This window comes from Melozone crissalis, unplaced genomic scaffold, assembly GCF_028551555.1.
Source record: "Melozone crissalis strain CALT ecotype California unplaced genomic scaffold, PUWL_Pcris_2 ptg000019l_1, whole genome shotgun sequence".
Lineage (NCBI taxonomy): Eukaryota > Metazoa > Chordata > Aves > Passeriformes > Passerellidae > Melozone > Melozone crissalis.
Genome location: NW_026535797.1, coordinates 14,111,540 through 14,117,539, shown reverse-complemented (window position 1 = coordinate 14,117,539; position 6,000 = coordinate 14,111,540).

Genomic DNA, 6,000 nt, shown 5'->3' with positions numbered 1-6,000 from the left:
GCTCGCCATCTTCTGGGCGGGGGCGGGGCGGGGGCGGTGGCGGCCGGCGGGGCGGGGGGGAGGGAGGGAGGGAGGGAGGACCGCGCGCGCCGCGCTCTGGCACGCCCACTCGCGCTCGGCGCTCTCCCCGCCCCGCGCATGCGCCGCCCGTCCCCCAGCGGCTTGCACGTGCGGCCGCGCGGCACCCGTGCGCTAGGGGGCGCTGTGCAACCCCGGAGCCTCTCGTGAGGGCGCGGGAACGCCCTGAGGGGTCAGCGTGCTCTGAGAGGTCATCGTGTCCTGAGGGGACGTGCCACCCGTGAGGGGTCACTGTGTCCTGAGGGGACACTGTGCCCTGAGGGGACGTGCCACCCGTGACGGGTCACCGTGTCCTGAGGGGACATGCGACCCGTGAGGGGTCACCGTATCTTGAGGGGACACTGTGTCCTGAGGGAACGTGCCACCCGTGAGGGGTCACCATATCTTGAGGGGACACTGTGTCCTGAGGGGACGTGCCACCCATGAGAGGACACTGTGTCCTGAGGGGACAGCCCACTCCTGAGGGTTCACTGTGCCCAGAGCTGCAATCCTTCCTTGAGGGGCCATTTCAGTCCTGACGGGATCACATGGTTTTCCATCAGGAAGAGATGAAATCTCATCTGCTCCACTGTGTAGTTATAGAACCACCAGTTCTGTTGGTGGCCATGATGCAGAGGGAAGGCACATGTGCCTGCAGTGGCTGGGAAGTCCTGCAGAGACAGCTCCACGACTTGGCCACCTCCTGTGCTGCAGCCTTGCACCACAAGCACAAGGCCCTCCCTCCAGGCGAGCTCAGATGTTGTACAGGCACTGGTGATGTAGTAACAATGATGACAGCAAGCAGGGAATACACTGACAGTCTCGGGAAAGCATGGCACTGCCTTGTGCCTGTGCAGGAGGACAAGAACACCAGTACCAACTTCTTTCAAGCTCAGGGGATAAGACTGAAAAGTGAAATCTCTTACAACAAACCTTGCCATAAGGCCAGAGATGAAGGTGTATGAGCCTTTATTTCCCTATCCTAACCACTAGAGCCATTACCCTCATCTTGACTAGCCACCCATGATTAGGGAGTTAAAAAGGCATGGAGTTCAAAGTTGGCTGTGCAAAGCTGGCTGTTCAAATGCAGCTGCAGTATTAGGATGTCCCAGATAAAGTATTTCCTGGACAGAAAGTACTGTTTGAGCTAATGTTCAGCTGCTGTTGTAGCTGCAGTAAGCCTCCTGTCCTGTTCAAAGGAAACACCAAGAGGCACTTGGTGTAGGCAGGTAGGACAGCAATGAACTTGTCCTACAAAACGAGATCAGGACAGCTCCGTTTGGCTAGTCCAGCAAAGGGAATGCAAACCCAAGGTGTACTTACCCTGCCAATCTACCAGGGAAGCTGCAGTGGGGAAAAGATGGACAGAACTATCTGAAGGCCAATGGCAGTATAAGCAAGGATTATTGTTTGGCTCTCAGTACTCTTCTGGACGAAGTCAGAGGATGATTTCTTACTGCAGGAGGTGGAACTTACCAGAGCAGACAGCAACCAGAGTAGCAAGAGGCAAAAGCTCATTTCAAGATGCAGCTTCCATGTGAGGAGGGCAAAGGTGAAGCTTGTTTTTATGAGCAGACCAGACAGGTTTAGGGAATCCCAGTCCTGGCTTGAAAGCCATTAACAGTGAAAACAAGGAAAGCATGACCTATAGAGAATTTCTATGCCACAAAGAGCAGGAAAGCTCTTTGGGCACCCCTGCTCAGGAATGATCCCCTTAGCTGCATCTCATTCCAATTGTTGATGATATCCTGGTCTTTGTTCCACCCTCTTTTCAGTGTGATCAGCCATTGTGGCCTACATGTCTTCACATCCAGAAGTGGGGAATCTCCATTCAACTCAAAGTCCAGGCATGTCTTTCACTAGAGCCTGAGTTCCTAAGTCTGTTAGGCACTGTACTAATCACAGAAGTGTGCATTTCCTGATAGGTAGATAACCTAAACAAAGGGATTACAACATGAATGGTCTAAACCCCAGCAGGTAACTTCTATCTGAAGTCTGCATAGCAGCTAGAACAGTGGGTGAACTCCCAGCACTAATTATTAGAGAGTTCTAGTTTTGTGTTTTTTTGCAATCCTCTGTTCTTAGACTGATGTTTAGACAGCAAACTCTTTGAGACAGCCCCACGGTTCTACCCTGTGCGGGTATTGAACCTACCATAAAGCTTCTAATACCTGACTGGGACCCATATAAAAATTAATTAATTTTCTATAATGTGTTGCCCCCCCCAGGGCTAACCACAGACTGGTAGCATGATAACTACCAATAATTTGGATTTCTTACCCACCACCAAAGCAGGGAGGAAGAGGATGAGGAGAGCATGAACCAGAAGATCCAGTACATAAAGCAGAAGAAGGTGTTTGAGGGCTAGAGAAAGGCAACAGTCCTGTAATCTAAAAAATGGTTTAATACCCCAGGCCTCCTGTGAGGAGGGGCAAACAAAGGGCCATGGTCCACTTTATAAAAGAGCAGCAGCATCATCTAGAATCACAAGCTAAAACTTTTGTGTTCAGGGAGATGGAGAAAAAGGGTATAAAGAGCAGTGGGACTGGCCTCAAGAGTCTCATCAAGAGTGACAGCCAAGTAATCATTAAACTACCAAGGCAACAGGCAGATCTGACTTGATCCTAGAGTTAGGCTGGAGCAAGTTTGATAAACCAGAGCTTGCACCATGCTGCCACCAACACGGTCAGGCAGGTTTGTTAAACCAAAGCAGATCCACCATTTTCCTGGCCAGGACCATCAGCAGGTCCCAGCAGCCACTCCTGTCCTTGCTCCTGTAAACATCTCAGCAGAAACTCTCTAGCTGGGACACAGCTTTGGCCTCCCCCCATTTCCCATGAGCCATGGGATTTGCTACATTTGAAATGTTGTTTTCCCCCTGTTTCACGGTGGCTCCCCTTTGATGTTAATTGTTTGCAGGCAAAGCTTAGTGGAGAGCGTAGCTGTGCTCTGGTCTGTGCTGGTTACCACTGAGCTGCCCAGCCCAGTGGAGAAAATGCTTTGATGTTAATGAGCTGCAGACAATTTCACTTAACCCCGAGCAGGGCCTGGCATCTCAGAGGTAAGACTTTCAGGGCAGATCCTACAGCAGGTCTCTCCAACATCCGTTTTGCCATAAGAACAGAAAATACTCAGGACGACATTAGAGCAGAAACCTCTCTTCTCACAGTCTTGCACCACACCCAATATCATTACAGCCCCAGAGATGCCAGAGGTGGGGAAACAGTGAGAGTTAAAAATGGCCCTGTAGAATCACATGACCTTTATGGGACTCAGTACAAACATGATTTACCCTCTTGTACCATTAATTGCCCCTTTCTGTGGTCCTGCAGAAGGAATACACCAAAATGGGAGAAGGGGATAGACTCTAAATTGCTGTTTTGCCTGATTCTTGTGTGGCCGGTGTTCAAGGCAACGCCATTCAGAGCATGGCACCTTCTCCATCAGCACAGCAGATGTCTGAATGAAAGGGGCCAGCTGCAGTAAAGTGAGACTTGCACAAGCAGCCTTGGACTATCCTCATTCTTAAGTGAGTATTTCAGCAAAACCTTTTCTGTCCATCTGCTCCAGGCAGCAGCACGTGGCCAAGTGCATGCAAACCTACAGGTCGGTGATTGACCCCTTAGAGACAGGGTACAAAAGAGTCTGTGGACGTGTGGCAGCTTCCTTGGCTTCAGTCAGCCCTTGCTGTGGGTCCCAGACCAGGAGGCTGGGATTTCTCCCTAGGGTAATACCTCACATACTGGAGAGGGCCCAGATTAGGCAGAACTCCTGCTGTGGAGAGATAGTGTGGGAAGCCAAGAACTGTGAGAAAGATATCTGTCTTGTGGAAGTGTGAAGTACCACAGTCTCAGGAAGGAAGCACTGAACCATAAGTATGAACAAAGACAAGTGAGAAAAAGGCACAAATTCAATTTTGTAACCCTCTCCCCATTATCAGCAAAGTATATTTATCATATCACACAAACTCTGCTTCTATCCAGACTCTGCAAGCTTTTGGATGGAGTGACCTAGTCCTCCGAGAAGCCCCAGACAAGCAGAAGCAAACACAAACTACATCCCTTCAAGTGGAGCAACAAATGAGACCTCACTGAAAGTTAGGGGAAAACATGCCTTCTTCTGAGGAATGTGGGATGCTTCCAATATATCACCTTTGTTAAATGATTTATAGCAATGAGAGAGAGATACTAACTTTTCATTTTCTTGCCAGAACAGGATTATTCCCTGCAGCAAACTGGATTACACAGTTAAAATAATGCAAGCCAAGTCCAAGTGCTTGTGCCATGCCCACTGCAGGGAGGAGCTCATACAAAAGTGTGTGAGCCTACACTGAAATAAATCCTAACGAGGTAGAAAGTGACATCATCGAGGAGGCCATGACTGATCACAGGCTAAGGAGACTCAGTGTTCAGCAAAAGGAACACTGCACTTTGGAAAGTCTACCCAAGTCAGTGAGAAGAGACACAAAATTAACTTTTGACAACATATTTAGCATTTGTTCTGTGCCCAAAGTCACTCCATCCAAGCAAAGTTTGTGTGCCAGGTTTTGACACAATGAGTACAATCATACATCCTGCAAGAGATGAGTCTGGAAGACAAGAGGGCATTAACAGCACGGAGCAACATATACAATGATCCACAAATAACACTGGGAAACACTGTGACTTACACTGCTGGGCAGGAGCCTGAGAAACACCATGGAGTGTGTGCAGGATGGATGAAGAAGGAAGCAATTTGATCCCTTTTTCAAAGGAATTTATTGTCACATGCAATAGCAGCTTCACTGGAGATGGACAGACTATCAGTGTGAAAGCAGAGAGATTATCATTAAGTTTAGGATGGATTTCGGGGCACAAGACAATGTGTTGTCAGAAATTATAATATAAATATAAATAGAAAGCAATAGATCTGTAAGGTCGATGGGAATAATCTGGGGTTTACAGCAGGGAGTTTATCCCCATTAAAGGAACAGGAAAGCTGGACAGTTGAATAAATGGACTATAAAAGATCATCTGTGTAATAAAAGGAAGGGTGATGCACCCTGAATCAAGGTGAACACTAGGTCAGCTTGTAACTCTTTCTAGGGGATGAGGAAACATTTGCCTGAAACCAGGGTAGAGCTGGAACTGGAACAGTCGAGTTGTCCACAACATGTTTGACTTGAGACTGCAGCATGACTTGAGTCAGTTCTCATGCTCTGAATGCCTGCAGAAAAGGAGACTCAGGATGACCTTATCACTCTCTACAACTTCCTGAGAGATGGTTGTAGTCAGGTGGGGGTTGGTCTCTTTCACCAGGCAGCAACTGACAGAACCAGAGGACAAGGGAAATATAGATTGGATATTAGGAAAAAGTTTTTCAAAAAGGAAAGGAAAAGGAAAAGGAAAAGGAAAAGGAAAAGGAAAAGGAAAAGGAAAAGGAAAAGGAAAAGGAAAAGGAAAAGGATGGGGAAAACAGGGAGAAAAAAGCACACCTGGGATATTGTTTAAACTACTAGAGAACAATTTTGCATTGACATGTGCCTAAGCGATCCTGAGCATAAACTATTGACCACCTGATTAGAATAGTGGAATAAAAAGCATCTGAAGGACTTGAGAGGTTGTCAGGGGAGAAAACATAATGATAATGGGAGACATTAATTTCCCCCATGCAGACTGGGTAGACACCATGTCAAAGAATGATGCAAAGACTGCATTTTTAGCCCTCATAAGTGGATATTTCTTAGAATGACCACTCAGAGGAACCAAGCAGAGGATGAACTCTTAATTTAGTCACGAGTAGGACATGGGAGGGAGTTTGAAATGTAGTAATGAAGAGTCACCTTGTCTTTATGAACACACTGTGCTCAAATCCAGTATTATAGCCAGGGAGGAAAAAACAACAGAAAAGTACACTGCAGTGCAATGTAATTTAAAAAGGAGATTAGTATATTCTCCTTCCAAA